Source organism: Triticum aestivum, chromosome 4B (genome assembly GCF_018294505.1).
Source record: "Triticum aestivum cultivar Chinese Spring chromosome 4B, IWGSC CS RefSeq v2.1, whole genome shotgun sequence".
NCBI lineage: Eukaryota > Viridiplantae > Streptophyta > Magnoliopsida > Poales > Poaceae > Triticum > Triticum aestivum.
The window spans coordinates 601,166,100-601,189,550 of NC_057804.1; the positions used below are offsets into that span (position 1 = coordinate 601,166,100).

At 44.5% G+C, this 23,451-nt stretch overlaps 1 long non-coding RNA gene across 1 annotated transcript; it reads right to left on the reverse strand.

Moving 5' to 3' along the window:
- Window positions 1–8,038: 8,038 nt before the first annotated feature.
- On the reverse strand, window positions 8,039–10,594 carry LOC123093502 (uncharacterized). Its single transcript, XR_006445372.1, has 2 exons — window positions 10,194–10,594; window positions 8,039–9,342 (listed from the first exon to the last, which is right to left on the reverse strand). It is a non-coding gene; the product is annotated as an uncharacterized lncRNA (long non-coding RNA).
- Window positions 10,595–23,451: the final 12,857 nt, after the last annotated feature.

Consider the following 23,451-nt stretch of genomic DNA (forward strand, 5'->3'; position numbering starts at 1 on the left):
TTGAAGCTCACTTAAAATTGCATCAAATTTTGTGCCACCATCCTAACCAAGCTCCACCATAAGCTTTTACTTCTGTAGGTGTGAGAACCGACAAGAATTGGTACCAATAGTGCTATTTCATTGTCTGCATTTGAGTGAACTTGATTCATCTTCAACATCGGTCAAGGTACATTTGGTATACGTTCTTCTCCTTCTACCACTTACATTTTGCTTGAAATGATGGATAGGCCAAGTTCTTCAACCAATCCGCCCCTCATCGAGCAAGACGACGACATATCCTCATTTGTCACCAAGAGCTACCTCTTTGGTGCTCAACGAGTGTTGCATCAAGAGCAACAAGCAATGAGCGACCGCATCGACAATCTCGCCACTGACTTGCGACTCTCCGAGCAACAAACAAGAGACTACTTCGACAACAAGTTCGACTCTCACAAGCAAGAGAATGATGAAAGAATGGACGAGATCCGTGCTTTGATGGTGAACCGCCATCCCTCCACTTCTTCATACTCAAGACGGAGCCGCTCAAGTCGACACTCCGACGTCACCCTCTCTGGCTCAAGTACCCCAACATCGAACACTCTTCGCCGAGCCGCGCGTCAAGACCGTCATACATCTCGCAATCCTCTACACGACAAGCATTCACAAAGAGCAAGTCGACGAGCAAGAACTTCGTCCTCCACCACACCAAGTTGCTTTTGCTCAAGCTCAAGAATGACGACGTCACCATCGCCAAGAGGAAGAACGAGCACGTCTACACCAAGAGGAACAAGACGCCGAGGCTCAACGTCTTCAACAACAACAACGTGAAGCACAAGCTCTTGAGGCGCAACGTGCCCTTCAAGAATCGAGTCGAGCCATCGCCAACTGCAACCGCGATAGGCGCAATCAAGAGGAAGCACTTCGAGAATAAATCCAAGAGCGTAACTACCAACCGCGAGTGCAACGTCAAGTTCCTCAAGTTCCTCAAGCTCGACAAGTTCCACCTTAACCTCAAGTTCAAGAAGAGCAAGCTGATCATGAACTTCCTCCACGTCTAGAGAAACATGAGGTTGATTATATTCCACGTCAAGGGCGTCATCATCACCCTCGACAACAACAAAATGAAGAGCACCGCTATGGCAAGCTAAAGTTCACAATGCCCAAGTTCAATGGAAGTAATGATTCGAAGAGTACCTCTCATGGGCATTGAAGGTCGACAAAATCTTTTGTTTGCACAATTATGAGGAAGAGAAGAAGATTGCTATGGCCTCACCTGAGTTCCAAGACTATGTGCTCATATGGTGGGAACAAGTCCTTGAGCGCCGAGAATCAAGAGGTGAACCACCAATCACCACTTGGGTTCAAATGAAGGATGTCATGCGAGCACGTTTTGTGCCCACCTACTACAACCGCGATCTCTTCAAGAAGCTCCCAACTCCTCAAGCAAGGAACAAAGAGTGTTGAAGAATACTACAAGGAAATGGATATAGCCATGATTCAAGCTAATGTCACAGAAGATGATGAGAAAACCATGGCACGCTTCTTGAATGGCCTCAATCCCATCAAGAAGATTTCTGACTTCCAACCCTACTCCAACCTCATTGAGCTCGTGCATCAAGCTACCAAGGCGGAACATCAAGTGCAAGATGACTTCAAGTACGCCAAGTACTCATCCAAGACATACGGCTTCTCCAACATAGGCTTCAATGACTCCAATGTCTACCTCAACCAAGCCATCTACAAGCAATGACAACAAGTCAAGTTACAAGCGAACTTCGACAACCTCAAGCCATCCTCTCCCTACTACAAGAAACTTCAAGCCGCGCGCTTCATCATCTACTCCAACCGATGAGACCGTCAAGACAAGATCCTTCAAGTGTTTCACTTGCGGCGATCGAGGCCACAAATCCTATGAGTGCACCAACAAGTGCACCATGATCCTCAACGATGATGGAACCTATGACTCCATGAGTGACGAGGAGATGGAAGCCATTGAGCAAGTGGCCATGCACCGGCGCGTGAACGAGGATGAAGATGATCAAGTCTTTTGTGATGAAGATTCGAGCCCCACTCTCGTTGTCTCCAAAGTCTTGACTCTCCAAAATCAACAAGAAGAAGACCAAAGATGCCACATCTTCCACACTAAGGTCGGCATCAACGGAAGGTCCGTCAAGGTCATCATCGATGGAGGTAGTTGCCACAACTTGGCAAGTGAAGAGCTATGTTCCAAGCTGCAATTGGTCAAGATGAAGCACGCGCACCCATACAAGGTTCAATGGCTTAGTGATTCCGTCACTATACGAGTTGAGCATACGGTCCAAGTCTCCTTCAAAATTGGTGCATATGAGGACACTTTGGAGTGTGATGTCGTCCCGATGTCTGTTTGCCACCTCCTTCTTGGTTGAGCATGGCAATACGACCGCGGCGTCATCCACAACGGGCGTACCAATCACTATAGCTTCAAGATGAAAGGGAAGGAGTATGTACTATGACCTATGTCTCCTAGTCAAGTGATAGCCGACAAGCAAACCACCCATAGAGAGAAGAGTGAGAAAGTGATCCACCAAAAAGCGAGTGAGAGCCACAAGACAAACTTGAGCGCCTCTTCTCCTAGAGAGAAAAACCTAGTTCTATTTGCCACCAAAAGTGAGATGAGAGAAGTGTGTGAGAACCCATCAAGTGTTATGCACTTTGTCCTTGTGTGCAAGGATGGGGACCCAAAAACTAACACCTCTCACGATCTACCTTTAGTGTTTCAACCTCTTTTGCAGGAATTCCAAGATGTTTTCCCCGATGAGCTACCTCCAGGTCTACCTCCTCTATGAGGCATTGAGCATCGAATCGACCTCATCCCTGGAGCACCTCTACCAAACAAAGCTCCATACCGTGTCAACCCCGAAGAAACTAAGGAGATACAACGGCAAGTACAACAACTAATCGACAACGACCATGTACGTGAAAGCTGAAGCCCTTGTGCCGTTTCGGTTATACTTGTTCCTAAGCAAGATGGAAGTTATCGCATGTGTTCTGATTGTAGACCTATCAATGCTATTACCGTTCGCTATAGGCATCCCATTCCTCGCCTAGATGATATGCTTGATGAACTTAGCGGTGCCGCCTTTTTCTCAAAGATTGATCTTAAAAGTGGCTATTATCAAATCCGCATACAAGAGGGTGATGAATGGAAAACCGCTTTCAAAACCAAATTTGGCTTGTACGAGTGGTTAGTTATGCCTATGGGTTTATCGGAAGCTCCTGATACTTTCATGCGTCTTATGCATTTTGTGCTTCGTCGTTATATTGGAGTGTTTGTTGTGGTTTACTTCGATGACATTCTTGTTTTTAGCAAATCCATGAAAGAGCATCTAAATCATGTTAGGGATGTTTTGCAAACTCTTCGCAAGGAACGTCTTTATGCCAACATGAAAAAGTGCATGTTTGGTGTTGACAAACTTGTTTTCTTGGGTTTTGTTGTCTCTTCCAAGGGTGTTCATGTTGACGAATCTAAAATTGAGGCAATTAAAACTTGGCCCCAACCCACTAATTTGCAATAAGTGCGCAGTTTTCTTGGCCTTGTAGGTTTTTACCGTCGCTTTGTGAAAGATTTTAGCACTATTGTCGCTCCTTTGCATGCCTTGAGTAAGAAGAATGTTCCTTTTGTTTGGGGATCTTTGCAATCCACCGCTTTTGATGAGCTCAAGTCTTTGCTTACTCATGCTCCCATTCTTGCTTTGCCCAACTTTTACAAAAGTTTTGAGGTTCATTGTGATGCAAGTGGTACCAGAATTGGCGGAGTTTTGATGCAAGAAAAACGAGCCATTGCATATTTTAGTGAAAAACTCTTCGGTGCTCAACTTAACTATCCCATATATGACAAAGAATTGTATGCTTTAGTGTGTGTGCTACATGTTTGGGAACATTACCTTAGACCTCATGAGTTTGTCATCCATACCAATCATGAAACGCTTAAGTACTTAAAAGGCCAAACTAAGTTGAACAAGTGTCATGCCAAATGGAGTGAATTTGTTGAATCTTTCCCCTATGTGATCAAGTACATTAAGGGTAAGGAAAATGTAGTTGCGGATGCGCTTTCCCGCATATGCACGCTTGTCACTAAACTTGAGTTGAATGTTATTGGCTTTGAGCACATAAAACACTTGTATGCGAATGACCCCTCCTTTGCTATTTCTTATGCTAAGTGTTTGACGCACACATCTTGGGAATGATATTACATCAATGATGATTATCTTATGAGAGCTAACAAACTTTGCATTACCAAGTCTTCTCTTTGTTTGCTCCTTTTGCAAGAAGCTCATGGAGGCGGACTCATGGGACACTTTGGACGCGACAGGACATTCGCCACGCTCTACAAGAACTACTTTTGGCCCAAGATGTTCCGCGACGTCTCATGCTTCACCAACCGATGCTCGACATGTCGCAAAGCTAAGTCTAAAGCTCAATCCCATGGTGTTTACATACCTCTTCCTATTCCTTATCAACCTTGGGAAGACATTAGCATGGATTTTGTACTTGGTTTGCCTAGAACTCAAAATGGAAAGGATTCCATGTTTGTTGTTGTGGACCGATTTTCTACGATGGCACATTTCATTCCTTGCAACAAGATAGACGATGCTTCACATATTGCCAATCTCTTTTGTAGGGAAATCTTGCGACTCCATGGAGTGCCAAAGACGATTGTTTCGGACCGCGACGTCAAGTTCTTGAGTTACTTTTGGAAGACGCTATGCGCTAAGCTCGGAATCAAGCTCTTGTTCCAATCCGCATACCATCCTCAAACCGACGGCCAAACGGAGGTGACAAACCGTACGCTCTCCACTCTACTTCGCGTGTTGATCAAGAAGAACATCAAGGAGTGGGAGGAGTGTCTACCCAACGCCGAGTACGCCTACAACCGTGCAAGACATTCAACGACTAGCAAGTCCCCCTTCGAGGTCGTCTACGGCTTCAACCCGTTGTCTCCATTGGACATTCTACCTCTTCCTCTAAAAGAGCGCACCAACCACGACGCAAGTGCCCGTGCAAACTACATCAAGAAGATGCATGAAGATACAAGGCACACCATCGAGCGCCAAGTACAACGACTAGCGACCAAGCTCAACATCAACAAGCAACCCATGATATTCAACATCGAAGATCTCGTGTGGCTACACCTTCGCAAGGACCGCTTCCCCAACGAACGCAAGTCCAAACTTCTACCTCGAGCCAATGGACCCTTCAAGGTGCTAGAACGCTACAACAACAACGCCAACAAGATCGACATCCCACGCGACAAGTACTCCGTGAGCGACATCTTCAATGTCAAGGATCTCTCCCCGTACCATGGTGATGAGGATTTCGATCCTAGGTCGGATCTTTCCCAAGGGAGGGGATATGATGCGGAGCATCCAACGGTCATCCCCATGGACCTACCATCGTCTCACCAAGCACCAAAAGGACCCATGACACGAGTACAAGCTAGAGCTCTTGAGAACGAGGTGACTTCCTTCCTTAGCGATATCACATATGATCCACTCGAGACATGGCTACTACCTAAGGCCGATATGCTATTCATGATCAGGTGTCAAGAGGACCCCCTCCAAGATGCACGCGAAGACGGACAAGTCCCCAAGTACATGGATGAAGAGGATCGACGAAAGGAACCGGAGAAGCCCCCAGGCACCGGACATCCGGCCTCAAGCCCCGGACATCCGGCCCCTAGAAGCATCACCAGCAACAAGGAGCCAGCACCAAGCATATACAGGCACCGGACATCCGGCCCCAGCCCGGATATCCGGCCCCAGCCCGGACATCCGGCCCGAAACACGGACATCCAGCGTCCATCACAGAACCGTCCAGAAGTTGTGCCTCGTCAGCCCGGACATCCGGCCCGTCCCGAGCGCCCGGACATTCGGCCCCTCGACCGGACATCCAGACCCCATCCTATCCAGGGAGCACTGTGGCCGGCTACACCGGCCCGGACATCCGCCCCCCTAAGCCTGAACATCCGGCACCACGGGAAGGCCCGGACATCCGGCCCGACGCCCGGACATCCGGCCCCCTACCTGCATGCAGTGTAACCGGACCGAGGTCCATGTACCCTTTCCCCCCTTAGACTATATATACTCCATCTCCACCTACATTTTAGGGTTAGCATTGGTTTAGCTCATTTGAGATAGAGCATTACTCATCCATTAGTATCTCCTCCATCGTGAGAGACCGCGGCCTCTTCGGAGAAGATCCACTTGGATTCAAGACCTCCATCCAGAGAAGACAATCAAGACCTCCTCCCGGAGAAGAACGGTTACCCTTTGTATCGTCCCTTGTTGACTTTGGATCTCGTGTTACTTTGTGCCTCGATGATCTACCACTTGTGTGATCGTATTCGTGTCGGTTGAGTGAATCTCTTGTCCCCCCCCCCTCCCGTGTTCTCCCTCGCTTTCTTCCACGTGTTCTTTGTGTTCCTCGTAGGATACTCTCCAAACGTGAAAGATCGGCCCCTAGGGTTCCGCCCTACATCAAAACTCATACCAAAACCTAATTCCCATCGTGCCCGAGCTTCGACAACATCCACATCATGCATTAAAACTTGTAACAGACACATGTTCATCACGACCCGAGATCAAATCCGCCAACGAGCGAGATTCCTATTTAAAACGGGCATTTAGTTGCTAAAAACAGTTTGCGGATTACACTTACATCACATAAAACATGACTGGCCAGAATAATTCGCGGGGAGAGGCACGGTTGCGAAGATAGCCCAAAGGTCGGGTTCCTATACAAAGGGAAGTTCAGGTTGTGTAACTCAGGATGTTCAGCTTATGATCAGAATAATATTAGGATCCCGTGATCAGAATAGTGTGTGTATTTGTGTGTGTTTTGTGTGTGTGTGTGTGTGTGTGTGTGTTTTATAAAGGACCAAATACATGTCCACAATGATAATAAAAATATATCTTGAGAGTCCTTTTATTACCTCACTATTAAGACGGGATGGCAACTTTGGAATACAAAAAGATAGTGCCTTTATGACAAAGATTGTCAAAAAATATATGAAGTATGACATGGTAATATCCATATCCATAATTTTCATCTTCTAGGTTTCATACATTTTAATTTTAATTTTCCTAATTATCTTTATTATAGATTGAACTTTCATAAATACGAGCAACACACATTGGTATTTAGCTATTGTGAATACAAATAGCGTGAGATTCAAATACTGAACTCATTGTGCTCGAAGTTTGACCGAAATGATCTCGCTATTACTGTTAGTTACTACACAAATTTTAATCCTACATGTAAATGACATAAATTCATACTTCGCTAATGTGTATCATTTCCGGTCATTATTTTTTAGCTATGAGGACTACAATTTCATTTGGACCTTCTTAACAATCAAAACTTGATTAGCGACAATTGGAAAGACGTTGATCTTATGAGACCCTCTTCGGTACAACCCTCCCCCCCCCCCCCCCCCCCTCCTAAAACGTACAGGGGACCACCGATTGGGCCGGCCCATTAAGGAAGCGTATAGCAGCGCTTCAAAAATAAAACCACGCCAGCAAGACATCGAACGGGAGCGACTGCAATAGAAGAAGGGCCACAGGTGCAAAAATAGAAAGACATATATCTGGGCCATTGGATCATAGGTGGATGGCACAGATTCTGGTGGAAGGATCTCAGCCACTTATTGTGTATTTTACGAAAAAAAAACCTACTAGCAATTAGTTATAAAACGGAACTTTTGCGGTAACCACCTCGAGTATTTCATTTCATTCTCCATTCATTTTGTCCGACGGCCGCTTGTGGAGTCTGCACAGTGATGAAGCCCCATATCCTATTAGTTTATACCACTTAAAATATTTGCACGTATGTACTTCATGAAAACCATGCATATTTCAGTACATTAGTGGCTTGTACTACATCGCTAATTATGCAAAAAGAAGTTGAGTATGACTGTCACTGCAAAGTATGTCAATATCTATCACAAATATGTGAGTACCTAGATAAAATTAAGCCACCCTTTGAAGTATAACTAAACATCAGACTGGACTCGCCCAGATTGAGCATATCACAAGCATAAATATCTTGATGAGACATGGTAGCACCATCTTTGGTACATGGCCAGCAACAGGCATTAAGGACTAATCTGATCACCATTCAACAAGCATTGTTATTTAAAATTATAAGCTCTAGTATCTTGATGGTACATAACAGAAATGCTCTAGCATTTCCCTCCTGTTCTACTACTCCTTGTTCATCATTCATCAAGCTTCTTGTTTTGGGAGGGATCACACCAAGAAAACACGATTCAGTTGAGCACAGACACGTACAGATGCCTGATCAACAACAGAGTTAAAGTCAAGTTGCAGAGAAATTCTCTCAATTGTCAGAAAGGGGGAACTTTGATAAAAGCTTTTTCTATCCATCTGTAGTCCTGATGCTTCCGCTTGTCAGAGTACCATGCATCTACAAATACAAGGAAAAAAAATATAGTTTACACTACAAGGAAAGAAATAGGAAAAATTATGTTCTCTAATACTGATCATGTATGTATTGAACAATTAAGAGTGCAACTCAAGTTGTTTTGCTAACTCGTACTCCCTCCTTCCGAAAAAGCTTGTCCCAAACTTGTCCCTCAAATGGATGTATCTAGCACTAACTTGGTGTTAGATACATCCATTTGAGGGACAAGCTTTTTCAAACGGAGGGAGTAGATGACAAAAGTAAAAACTTGATGTTGTAGCACAAAGGCACATGTCAAACCAGTGAAGAGAAAACGAAAATAATATCATACGGCAAAATATATTCACAGCTTGACAGTGACGGATCACTTGTATCAATTTTCACAGCAAGTAGGTCAAAACAATCAGCCATCTAGTCCCTCCAATGGACATTTCCTGCTAATTGTAGATTGTGACCTAGCATTGCCTTAATGCACACATCTTTGCTGACAGAAGCACTACAAGTGCAGGCCACGATGTTTGCATGTTCACTGAAGCTGTTGGTTTCCACTCCTAACAGCTTAGAAGCGCCTCTTATTGCTCAAGTACTTTGCAATTAGCAGCAAAGACACAAAGAAAATATGATTTTATTGTAATGAGTATAAACAATACCAAAAATCATCAAAGAAGGGATTAACGGAAAAAACATCAAAGAAGGGATAATGGAAAATTGGGCAATGACAAAATATACTTTCCTTTTTGGACTATGTCTTGTCACCTGATAGTGTTGGTACAAATTTTGCAATTACTGGAACTATGGGCTCGCCTAACAGCGATGTCTCACTACTTCCCTCCATTTCATTTCAAGATGCAGCAGCAAAATAGCGGAAAACAAACTTAGTACTAGTCGACGAGCTTCGACCTATCCATCATATGGAGAGCAGAAAATTGAGAAATCAGCCCCAATTCCAAGATTGCAATGTTAAGGCTGCAAACTAAAAAGTTACACAGAAAGAGAGTCTTCTATTCTACTGTACATACAAAAGGTAAAAAAAGTTTTTGTGCCTACAAGCACTTTACATGCAGGTAATTTAATAGGTAGATGAGATTAGTTTGTTCATATGTAGAATATCCGAGAAGAGGATGAAATCTCAATATATAAAACTACTCGAAAATATAGTATAAGCATAGCAAGCTTGTCCAGTGATTAATATTTCTGTTCATGGATACAGAGAGATATCCCTGTTATTCCTATCAAGTTTAAAGCAAGCATATCCCAGATGAGCATGAACTAGCTGTCCAGTCAAAATTTTCAATTAAGCAAACATTATGTTTTTTTTTTGTTATGGCTAATCAACACCGAATAAAGCAAAGATTATGCACTATAGTTCATATTTGTTTCATTGGATGTTCTGTCCTTGGTAATTTTCTTTAGCTCTATGTATGTATAACATACTACTGTGTTTCTAGTGGGTTAGCTACTATACTGCTCGCCTTTGCCTAAAAATCATTGTAAGTTCCCAAGCTACTGGTAGTCACTTGATGTGCATATGATTTCCAAAGATTCAGAAGTTCCGAATCTTATCCTACATGATACACCGTATGCTCCAAAGCACAATTTTAAATCAGGAGTACTATTCAGAGATCTATGCCCAAAATATTATGTAGATGACATGGACAGTATGCAGTAAAAGTTGAACAAAAATTGTTTTCCTAAATAAATGCTACAGAATTAACTAAGAAAATTGGTAGCAACCTCACAGGCAAGCATACCTGAAGACGGGAGATTTCTTCTCCAGCGTTCCCAGATGGCGGAGCTAGACGCGGGGGTGCGAGCGACGTGTGAAGAATGCGTGAGGTTTTCCACTGGACGTCGGAGAAGAGTACCTTCGAGACGGTCCGCCGGGGCAGGACGATGGAGCAGAGTATTTGTCCGCGAGGAGATCTGCTGGGGCAGCGAGGACGCCGGCAGCAAGACGGTGGGGGTGCTGGATCTGGACCTCCACTGGGCGCAATCGCCCAGCTAGGCACCGGATCTGGCCCGCCGCCACCATCGGCAAGCTCGCTATCGCCCAGCTACGCCGGGGTTGGAGGATTTTGGGCCTGTTGCGTTTCTGGGAAGGAGGAGATGATTCTGGAAGCAAAACTAGTAGAACCAAGGGAGTTTTGTGCAAATAATGTAGTACAGGTGTGTTCAGATCCACCCACAAGAACCTGGGCCCTTCATCCAGGATCAGATGGCCAAGACACATTTTTTCTATTTTTGCATCCGTGGTCGTTCTTCTATTGTAGTCGGTCCCGTTTCGAACCAGACCTGGCCAAACGGGCCGGCCCGGCACGGCACGGCCCGGCCTGTGCTAATCGTGCCTGGCCCGGCACGGCCCGCTATGGCACGTTTAATAGCCGGGCCGTGTCGGGCCGGCCCACGGGCGCTGCTCCTTGGCCCAGGCACGGCCTGAATAGTAAACGGGCCGCCCCGATGGCCCGTTTAGCACGCTAGGTTGTACATTTTCAGCCTGTTGGGCTGGTTTTTAGGCATATTGGGCTATATTTTAGGTGTATATATATATATATATATATAAATCTGAAAAATATATAAAAAAATAAACGGGCCGTGCCTGTAGGCCCGCGTGCCCAGGCTCCAGGCCCAGGCCCGGCCCAAGATGTGCCGCGTGCCGGGCACAGCCCGTTTAACCCGTGTCGTGCCTGGCCCATGGCGGGCCGTGCCGGCGTACTCGCGGGCTGGCCTGTTTGGTCCGGTATGTTTGGCCAGCTATACTTCGAACTCAGGACCTCCAGACTTCGACAAACGTGCTACAACCAGCTCGCCTAGATAGTGTTTTCAGCTTAATGGCAGAGCGAAGCCTTAAGAATAACATCATGGAGAATATTTTTAAAAACTTCCAACGCAAAATATTTTTTTTAAACAAAACGTGATTTTTGTGTGAATCCCAAACATTTTTCAGATTTTTGAACAAATATATAATAAACTGAAACATTTTTTTAAAAAATCATGAACAGCTTTGAAACGCAAATATTTTATAAAACCGCAACATTTTTCTAATTCCAAATATTTATGGAAACACAAACAATTTTTGGAACATGAACAATTTTTGCAGCTCCAAAAAATAAATGGAAAAACAACAAAGATTTTTGTAATTGCGAACACATTTTGTAACAGAAGCATAAGACCATCATTTTTTGATATTTTTGAGAAAATATGGAAACAGGAACATTGATTGAAATTCCAAACAAATTGTAATACATGAAAAGAAATTGAAATACCAACCATTTCTCTAACAGTTGTGAAATTTTGAATAAACACATTTTGAACAATTTTTGGAAAACACGTACATTATCTGAAATTCCTGAATTTTTCTTTGAAAATGACAAACAAAAGTTGAAGACATGTACAATTTTTTTTGAAATTATGAACATTATCTGACTTTTTTGAACATTGATTAATAAATATGAATATTTTTTAAATTCTGAAAATTGGTTTTAAAAGTATTCGAAACATTGAAGGTTCAGTGGTCACTAAGGATGCTCAATAGGCGAGACCATAACGTTATTTGCTTCGCTCGTTCTATCTGTTTGGTTGATAACTTCATGCGACGAGTGTCAATTAGGAAATTCCATATGTTTCGAGAGTAGCGTCAAATAGAAGGCAACACACGCAGGAGGCTGGCCGACTGGGCTGGCACATTGACGCTCGCAAAAAACAAAAAATAATTCACCAATATGACAGTTTTAAGTAACTATTTGTAATTATGATTTTAAATACTTTTTCCTTCGAACCTAGCATGGATGCAAACCATGGGTATGCACACCTGCTAGCAAAAGTTGAGATCGTTACAAGAATGTCCCAAAAAACATAATGTTCATTGAAGGGTGTTTGGATAGGCCATGAGCACATTTTTTCTGAACATCCTGAAATGGCCCCAACTTTCTTAATGGCTTGTATGACCAATTCAAGGCACCATGCCAAGTTTCTTGGCTTTTCGAAAAGTTTTGCATTTCCCGGTGTTTTCTCGGTCAAAAAGGATCAATAAATGACTGGATATGTCGCAACTTGCATACGGTGTCGGAAATTGTTCAAACCTGATATGGATGCCTACCTTGGGCATGCCCACCTGCTTCAAAAAATTGGGGTCATTTCAAGAATGTCCAAATAGACCATGTTCAATGGAGAGTGTCCAGGTAGGGCAGAAAGGTCCGTCTGAGAGCATGTTGTTTCTCGATATCCTTTAATTGGCCCTAATTTTCTCATGGCCTTTTATGACCAATTCAAGGCACCAGTCCAACTTGCCTATGTTTCGACAAGTTTTGCCTTTTCTGGAGTTTTCTCGGTCAAAAAATGTTGATAAATGGCTGGAGGTGTCGCGAATTGCATATGGTGTCAGAAATCGTTCAAATCTGGCATGGATGCCTAACATGGGCATGCCCACTTGCTTGCAAAAGTTTTACATTTTCTATAGTTTTCTTGGTAAAAAACCCCAATAAATGGTCGGACGTGTTGCAACTTGCATACGTGTCGTAAATCATTCAAACCTGGCATTAATGCCGACCATGGTCATGCCCACCTATTCGCAAAAGTTGAGGTCATTTTAAGAATGTCAAAAAATGAACCAGATCAATGGAACTGTCCGGGTAGGCCAAAAGGGTCCATCTGAGAACACGTTGTTTCTCAACATCCTTGACACAACCAAATTTTGTCATGGCCTTGTATGACAATTCAAGGCACCAGGCCAAGTTTCACAGGTTTTCGACAAGTTTTGCAATTTTCGGAGTCTTCTCGGTCAACAAAGACAAATAAATGGCTGGATGTGTCACAACTTGCGTACGGTGTCAAAAATCATTCAAACCTAACATGGATGCCTACCTTATCCACATGCTTGAAAAATTGGGATCATTTTAAGAATGTCCAAAAATTGAGTTTTTTTTCTTTGTGATAACCGAATTCAAATCAGGTTCGATATTAAACCGTATAACTGAAATTCAGGCATCCAGTACGAGGCTCCCTCATGCGTGCACTAGTAGAAAAGGGGGCATTTGTCCCGGTTCGTAAGGGCCTTTAGTCTCGGTTCTTGAACCGGGACTAACTACTAATGCCTCCACCCTTTAGTCCCGGTTCTAACACGAACCGGGACAGATGGGCCTCCACGTGGCCACTGCGAGCAGCCCAGGCAAGGGGGGCTTTGTTCCCGGTTGGTGACATGAACCAGAACCAAAAGGCTTCCACGTGTCAGCAGCTGAGGTTTTTCTTTTTTTAAAAAAAAGTGGCTGGTTTAGGGGTTTTGGGGGTTAATTTTAGGTTGTTATTAGCTAGCTAATAGAGAGAAGTGTCCTCTCTTATATCTTCGTCCTTGGTTTACCAACGCTAGCTACTGCTATGTTCATTTCACCCGCTGATATATAATAACTCATGCATGCTTGCATCATACATCATCATATATAATAACAAGTCCTACTAATCATGCATCATCATACAACTTCTACTCGTTATTAATAACAAGTCATACGATCATCATCCTCATAGTCATCGAACCCAATCCTACATAATTGTTCTTAGCACATGATCATCAGTATCAGGTAGGACCTAAACACCCTTAAGGTAAAATAGCATAAAACAATATAGACCCTGACTCTCCATTATGAAGAATGGAGATCATCCTGTCTCCAATTCTTGCGCTTCGCCTCCTTTTGCTTGCAAGAAGCTCCTTACGACTGTCCATACATTTTTTTCCATTTTTTGATTGTCATGTCTCCACTTCTTTTAGAAATCCGGTATGGACAGTTGAGATTCGTAGGACGACCTGGTTGTTTGTTCAAAACATCAAGGCGACCGTGCGTATACATCAGATGAGGCACATAATCATTCGGGATTATCTGTTGAAAAACATAGTAATAACTTCGCAGTTAGTAATGATGTACTAGTTTTAGAAGTATTTAAAAAGATGCAGGGATGTCGTAATTGTAAAAAATCTTACCAGGGTATCTCCATGGTAGTTACCGTAGTTCAACACGTGCACTAGTGGCATGTATTGACCATAATGTTGAGGAGTTCGATCATAGACATTGTAATTCTCAAGATCAGTACAAAATGCGATCAGATGATTTTTCTCCTTATAAGTTAATTCGGAGCCATCGGTGTAGTGGGTTTTGTCTACCATTCTCCGCACATTCTTTGAAGAATGAAAATAAGCTGTCAATGGAAACAAGCTGTCAACTATTTTAAAATAAACAATATAAATTACTTAATAACTATGTTAAGCTCACATGGGGGAAGAATTGGAGGTGTATCCACAAGGACCCAAATGCCCATATTGTCTTGCTGGATCGTAGGATCACCAAGATCCATGGTGACAAGCATACCCTCATCAAAACCATACATCTTGCAAAGTGCTTCCCAATTTTCGCAACCAAAATGGCTTACACTCTCAGCATTGTACAGCTTTACTTGAAAATCCACACCATGATGGGTCCTTAGGAGAATTTTTTTGGTTTCCATACTTTCATGGTCTTCAAAACCCATCCTCTCCAAGACATAGCGTCTTGCATAGCATGGGATAAGCTAGTCGATATGGAAAAGATGAAAAATACACGTTAAAATAGTTGAAGTCGTACTTAATTATGAAAAAAACTATTGTTGTCGTTGTGTACCGTATGAACATCGAAGTTCTCCTCGAGCTTAATGTTGAAGCGCCGATCTTCGTCCAGCTCAATGAACCTGTCGCACATACCTCGGTCGTCGTTGTTGGAAATATGCCCTAGAGGCAATAATAAAAGCATTATTATTATATTTCCTTGTTCATGATAATTGTCTTTTATTCATGCTATAATTGTATTATCCGGAAATCGTAATACACGTGTGAATACATAGACCAAAATACGTCCCTGGTAAGCCTCTAGTTGACTAGCTCGTTGGTCAACAGATAGTCATGGTTTCCTGACTATGGACATTAGATGTCATTGACAACGGGATCACGTCATTAGGAGAATGACGTGATGGACAAGACCCAATCCTAAGCATAGCACAAGATCGTGTAGTTCGTTTTGCTAGAGCTTTTTCAATGTCAAGTATCTCTTCCTTAGACCATGAGATCGTGTAACTCCCGGATACCGTAAGAGTGCTTTGGGTGTACCAAACGTCACAACGCAACTGGGTGATAATAAAGGTGCACTACAGGTATCTCCGAAAGTGTCTGTTGGGTTGACACGGATCGAGACTGGGATTTGTCACTCCGTATGACGGAGAGGTATCACTGGGCCCACTCGGTAGTGCATCATCATAATGAGCTCAAAGTGACCAAGTGTTTGGTCACGGGATCATGCATTACGGTACGAGTAAAGTGACTTGCCGGTAACGAGACTAGCGAGGTATTGGGATACCGACGATCGAGTCTCGGGCAAGTAACATACCGTCTGACAAAGGGAATTGCATATGGGGTTGATTGAATCCTCGACATCGTGGTTCATCCGATGACATCATCGAGGAGCATGTGGGAGCCAACATGGGTATCCAGATCCCGCTGTTGGTTATTGACCAGAGAGCCGTCTCGGTCATGTCTGCATGTCTCCCGAACCCGTAGGGTCTACACACTTAAGGTTCGACGATGCTAGGGTTATTAGGAAGAGTTGTATGTGATTACCGAAAGTTGTTCGGAGTCCCAGATGGGATCCCGGATGTCACGAGGAGTTTCGGAATGGTCCAGAGGTAAAGATTTATATATGGGAAGTTGTCATACAGACACCGGAAGGTTTCGGGGGCATATCGGTATTGTACCGAGGCCACCGGAAGGGTTCCGGGGGTCCACCGGGAGGGGCCACCCCTCCCGGGGGGCCACATGGGCCGCGTGGGGCAGGAGCCAGCCCCTGGAGGGCTGGGCGCCCCCCCTTTGGGCCCATGCGCCTAGGGTTGGGGGGGACCCTAGAGGGGGCGCCCCCTTGCTTGGGGGGCAAGTCCCCCCTCCCTGGCCGCCGCCCCCCTCTAGATCCCATCTAGAGGGGCCGGCCCCCCTTGCCCCTTCCCCTATAAATAGAGTGGTGAGGGGAGGGCTGAACACCCAAGCCAAGGCGCAGCCCCTCCCCTCCCCAACACCTCTCCTCCTCCGTTGTGTGCTTGGCGAAGCCCTGTCGGAGTACTGCCTCTCCACCATCATCACGCCGTCGTGCTGCTGCTGGAGCCTTCTTCCTCAACCTCTCCTTCCCCCTTGCTGGATCAAGAAGGAGGAGACGTCTCCCGTACCGTACGTGTGTTGAACGCGGAGGTGTTGTCCGTTCAGCACTTGGTCATCGGTGATCTGAATCACGGTGAGTACGACTCCATCAGCACCGTTCCCTCGAACGCTTCCGTACGCGATCTACAAGTGGTATGTAGATGCAAACTCACTCCCTTGACTCGTTGCTTAGATGAACTCATAGATGGATCTTGGTGAAACCGTAGGAAAAATTTTAATTTTCTGCAACATTCCTCAACAGTGGCATCATGAGCTAGGTCTATGCGTAGTTCTCTATTGCACGAGTAGAACACAATTTTGTTGTGGGCGTAGATCTTATCAACTTGCTTGCCGCTACTAGTCTTATCTTGCTTCAGCGGTATTGTGGGATGAAGCGGCCCGGACCAACCTTATACGTACGCTTACGTGAGACCGGTTCCACCGACTGACATGCACTAGTTGCATAAGGTGGCTGGCGGGTGTCTGTCTCTCCCACTTTAGTTGGAGCGGATTCGATGAAAAGGGTCCTTATGAAGGGTAAATAGAAGTTGACAAGATCATGTTGTGGTTATTTGTAGGTAAGAAAACATTCTTGCTAGAACCCAATTGCAGCCACGTAAAAGATGCAACAACAATTAGAGGACGTCTAACTTGTTTTTGCAGCAATTGTCATGTGATGTGATATGGCTAGAAGTTGTGATGAATGATGAATGATATATTGTGATGTATGAGATCATGTTCTTGTAATAGGAATCACGACTTGCATGTCGATGAGTATGACAACCGGCAGGAGCCATAGGAGTTTTCTTCATTTTTTTTGTATGACCTGCGTGTCATTGAAGAACGCCATGTAAATTACTTTACTTTATTGCTAAACGCGTTAGCCATAGAAGTAGAAGTAGTCGTTGGCATGAAAACTTCATGAAGACACAATGATGGAGATCATGATGATGGAGATCATGGTGTCATGCCGGTGACAAAGATGATCATGGAGCCCCGAAGATGGAGATCGAAGGAGCTATATGATATTGGCCATATCATGTCACTACTATATAATTGCATGTGATGTTTATTATGTTTTATGCATCTTGTTTACTTAGAACGACGGTAGTAAATAAGATGATCCCTTATAATAATTTCAAGAAAGTGTTCGCCCTAACTGTGCACCGTTGCTAAAGTTCATCGTTTCGAAGCACCACGTGATGATCTGGTGTGATAGATCCTTACGTTCACATACAACGGGTGTAAGGCAGATTTACACATGCAGAACACTTAGGGTTAACTTGACGAGCCTAACATGTACAGACATGGCCTCGGAACACAAGAGACCGAAAGGTCGAACATGAGTCGTATAGAAGATACGATCAACATGGAGATGTTCACCGATGATGACTAGTCCGTCTCACGTGATGATCGGACACAGCCTAGTCGACTCGGATCGTGTAACACTTAGATGACTAGAGGGATGTCTGATTTGAGTGGGAGTTCATTAAATAATTTGATTAGATGAACTTAATTATCATGAACTTAGTCTAAAACTTTTGCAAAATATGTCTTGTAGATCAAATGGCCAACGCTCATGTCAACATGAACTTCAACGCGTTCCTAGAGAAAACCAAGCTGAAAGATGATGGCAGCAACTATACGGACTGGGTCTGGAACCTGAGGATCATCCTCATAGTTGCCAGGAAACATTATGTCCTAGAAGGACCGCTAGGTGATGCACCCGTCCCAGAGAACCAAGACATTATGAATGCTTGGCAGACTCACACTGATGATTACTCCCTCGTTCAGTGCGACATGCTTTACAGCTTAGAACCGGGGCTCCAAAAGCATTTTGAGCAACACGGAGCATATGAGATGTTCGAGGAGCTGAAACTAGTTTTCCAAGCTCATGCCCGGGTCGAGAGATATGAAGTCTCCGACAAGTTCTATAGTTGTAAGATGGAGGAAAATAGTTCTGTCAGTGAGCATATACTCAAAATGTCTGGGTTGCACAACCGCCTGTCCTAGCTGGACATTAACCTCCCGGATGAGGCGGTCATTGACAGCATTCTTCAGTCGCTCCCACCAAGCTACAAGAGCTTTGTGATGAACTACAATATGCAGGGGATGGTAAAGACCATTCCTGAAGTATTTTCAATGCTGAAGTCAGCAGAGGTTGAAATCAAGAAAGAACATCAAGTGTTGATGATCAATAAGACCACTAAGTTCAAGAAGGGCAAGGGTAAGAAGAACTTCAAGAAGGACGGCAAAGATGTTGCCCCGCCCGGTAAGCCAGTTGCCGGGAAGAAGTCAAAGAATGGACCCAAGCCTGAAACTGAGTGCTTTTATTGCAAGGGGAAGGGTCACTGGAAGCGGAACTGCCCCAAATACTTAGCGGACAAGAAGGTCGGCAACACTAAAGGTATATTTGATATACATGTAATTGATGTGTACCTCACCAGTACTCGTAGTAACTCCTGGGTATTTGATACCGGTGTCGTTGCTCACATTTGTAACTCACAGCAGGAGCTGCGGAATAAGCAGAGACTGGCGAAGGACCAGGTGACGATGCGCGTCGGGAATGGTTCCAAGGTCGATGTGATTGCCGTCGGCACGCTACCTCTACATTTACCTACGGGATTAGTTTTAAACCTCAATAATTATTATTTAGTGCCAAGTTTGAGCATGAACATTGTATCAGGATCTCGTTTAATACGAGATGGCTACTCATTTAAATCCGAGAATAATGGTTGTTCTATTTATATGAGAGATATGTTTTATGGTCATGCCCCAATGGTCAATGGTTTATTCTTAATGAATCTCGAACGTAATATTACACATATTCATAGTGTGAATACCAAAAGATGTAAAGTTGATAACGATAGTCCCACATACTTGTGGCACTGCCGCCTTGGTCACATTGGTGTCAAGCGCATGAAGAAGCTCCATGCTGATGGACTTTTAGAGTCTCTCGATTATGAATCATTTGACACATGCGAACCATGCCTCATGGGCAAAATGACCAAGACCCCGTTCTCCGGAACAATGGAGCGAGCAACCAACTTGTTGGAAATCATACATACCGATGTGTGCGGTCCAATGAGCGTTGAGGCTCGCAGAGGATATCGTTATGTTCTCACTCTCACTGATGACTTGAGTAGATATGGGTATGTCTACTTGATGAAACACAAGTCTGAGACCTTTGAAAAGTTCAAGGAATTTCAGAATGAAGTAGAGAATCAACGTGACCGAAAGATAAAGTTCTTACGATCGGATCATGGAGGAGAATATTTAAGTCACGTATTTGGTACACACTTAAGAATATGTGGAATCGTTTCACAACTCACGCCGCCTGGAACACCTCAGTGTAACGGTGTGTCCGAACGTCGTAATCGCACTCTATTGGATATGGTGCGATCTATGATGTCTCTTATCGATTTACCGCTATCATTTTGGGGATACGCTCTAGAGACATCTACATTCACTTTAAATAGGGCACCGTCTAAATCCGTTGAGACGACACCGTATGAATTATGGTTTGGGAAGAAACCTAAGCTGTCGTTTCTAAAAGTTTGGGGATGCGATGCTTATGTCAAGAAACTTCAACCTGAAAAGCTCGAACCCAAGTCGGAAAAATGCGTCTTCATAGGATACCCTAAAGAAACCATTGGGTATACCTTCTACTTAAGATCCGAAGGCAAGATCTTTGTTGCCAAGAACGGATCCTTTCTGGAAAAAGAGTTTCTCTCGAAAGAAGTAAGTGGGAGGAAAGTAGAACTCGATGAAGTACTACCTCTTGAACGGGATAGTAGTGCAGCTCAGGAAAATGTTCCTGTGATGCCTACACCAACTGAAGAGGAAGACAACGATGATGATCAAGGTACTTCAGATCAAGTTGCTACTGAACTTCGTAGGTCCACAAGGACACGTTCCGCACCAGAGTGGTACGGCAACCCTGTCCTGGAAATCATGTTGTTGGACAACGGTGAACCTTCGAACTATGAAGAAGCAATGGCGGGCCCAGATTCCAACAAATGGCTAGAAGCCATGAAATCCGAGATAGAATCCATGTATGAAAACAAAGTATGGACTTTGACTGACTTGCCCGATGATCGGCGAGCGATAGAAAACAAATGGATCTTTAAGAAGAAGACGGACGCGGATGGAAATGTCACCATCTATAAAGCTCGACTTGTCGCTAAGGGTTATCGGCAAGTTCAAGGGATTGACTACGATGAGACTTTCTCTCCCGTAGCAAAGCTTAAGTCCGTCCGAATCATGTTGGCAATTGCCGCATACTATGATTATGAGATATGGCAGATGGACGTCAAAACGGCATTCCTTAATGGGCATCTTAAGGAAGAACTGTATATGATACAGCCGGAGGGTTTTGTCGATCCTAAGAATGCTAACAAAGTATGCAAGCTCCAGCGATCCATTTATGGGCTGGTGCAAGCATCTCGGAGTTGGAACATTCGCTTTGATGAGATGATCAAAGCGTTTGGGTTTACGCAGACTTATGGAGAAGCCTGCGTTTACAAGAAAGTGAGTGGGAGCTCTGTAGCATTTCTCATATTATATGTAGATGACATACTTTTGATGGGAAATGATATAGAATTCTTGGACAGCATTAAGGCCTACTTGAATAAGTGTTTTTCAATGAAGGACCTTGGAGAAGCTGCTTATATATTAGGCATCAAGATCTATAGGGATAGATTGAGACGCCTCATAGGTCTTTCACAAAGCACATACCTTGATAAGATTTTGAAGAAGTTCAAAATGGATCAGTCCAAGAAAGGGTTCTTGCGTGTACTGCAAGGTGTGAGGTTGAGCTCGGCTCAATGCCCGACCACGGAAAAAGATAAAGAAGAGATGAGCGTCATCCCCTATGCCTCAGCCATAGGATCTATTATGTATGCCATGCTGTGTACCAGACCTGATGTAAACCTTGCCGTAAGTTTGGTAGGAAGGTACCAAAGTAATCCCGGCAAGGAACACTGGACAGCGGTCAAGAATATCCTAAAGTACCTGAAAAGGACGAAGGACATGTTTCTCGTTTATGGAGGTGACGAAGAGCTCGTCGTAAAGGGTTACGTCGACGCTAGCTTCGACACAGATCTGGATGGCTCTAAGTCACAAACCGGATACGTGTATATGTTGAATGGTGGAGCAGTAAGCTGGTGCAGCTGCAAGCAGAGCGTTGTGGCGGGATCTACATGTGAAGCGGAGTACATGGCAGCCTCGGAGGCAGCGCATGAAGCAATTTGGGTGAAGGAGTTCATCACCGACCTAGGAGTCATACCCAATGCGTCGGGGCCGATCAAACTCTTCTGTGACAACACTGGAGCTATTGCCCTTGCTAAGGAGCCTAGGTTTCACAAGAAGACCAGGCACATCAAGCGTCGTTTCAACTCCATCCGTGAAAATATTCAAGATGAAGACATAGATATTTGCAAAGTACATACAGATCTGAATGTCGCAGATCCGTTGACTAAACTTCTCTCGCAAGCAAAACATGATCAACACCAGAACTCTATGGGTGTTCGATTCATCACAATGTAACTAGATTATTGACTCTAGTGCAAGTGGGAGACTATTGGAAATATGCCCTAGAGGCAATAATAAAAGCATTATTATTATATTTCCTCGTTCATGATAATTGTCTTTTATTCATGCTATAATTGTATTATCCGGAAATCGTAATATACGTGTGAATACATAGACCAAAATACGTCCCTGGTAAGCCTCTAGTTGACTAGCTCGTTGGTCAACAGATAGTCATGGTTTCCTGACTATGGACATTAGATGTCATTGACAACGGGATCACGTCATTAGGAGAATGACGTGATGGACAAGACCCAATCCTAAGCATAGCACAAGATCGTGTAGTTCGTTTTGCTAGAGCTTTTTCAATGTCAAGTATCTCTTCTTTAGACCATGAGATCATGTAACTCCCGGATACCGTAAGAGTGCTTTGGGTGTACCAAACGTCACAACGTAACTGGGTGATAATAAAGGTGCACTACAGGTATCTCCGAAAGTGTCTGTTGGGTTGACACGGATCGAGACTAGGATTTGTCACTCTGTATGACGGAGAGGTATGACTGGGCCCACTCGGTAGTGCATCATCATAATGAGCTCAAAGTGACCAAGTGTTTGGTCACGGGATCATGCATTACGGTACGAGTAAAGTGACTTGCCGGTAACGAGACTAGCGAGGTATTGGGATACCGACGATCGAGTCTCGGGCAAGTAACATACCGTCTGACAAAGGGAATTGCATATGGGGTTGATTGAATCCTCGACATCGTGGTTCATCCGATGACATCATCGAGGAGCATGTGGGAGCCAACATGGGTATCCAGATCCCGCTGTTGGTTATTGACCAGAGAGCCGTCTCGGTCATGTCTGCATGTCTCCCGAACCCGTAGGGTCTACACACTTAAGGTTCGGTGACGCTAGGGTTATTAGGAAGACTTGTATGTGATTACCGAAAGTTGTTCGGAGTCCCGGATGGGATCCCGGATGTCACGAGGAGTTCTGGAATGGTCCGGAGGTAAATATTTATATATGGGAAGTTGTCATACGGACACCGAAAGGTTTCGGGGGCATATCGGTATTGTACCGGGGCCACCGGAAGGGTTCCGGGGGTGCACCGGGAGGGGCCACCCCTCCCGGGGGGCCACATGGGCCACGTGGGGCAGGAGCCAGCCCCTGGAGGTCTGGGCGCGCCCCCCCTTTGGGCCCATGCGCCTAGGGTTGGGGGGGTGGGGAACCCTAGAGGGGGCGCCCCCCTTGCTTGGGGGGGGGGGGCAAGTCCCCCCTCC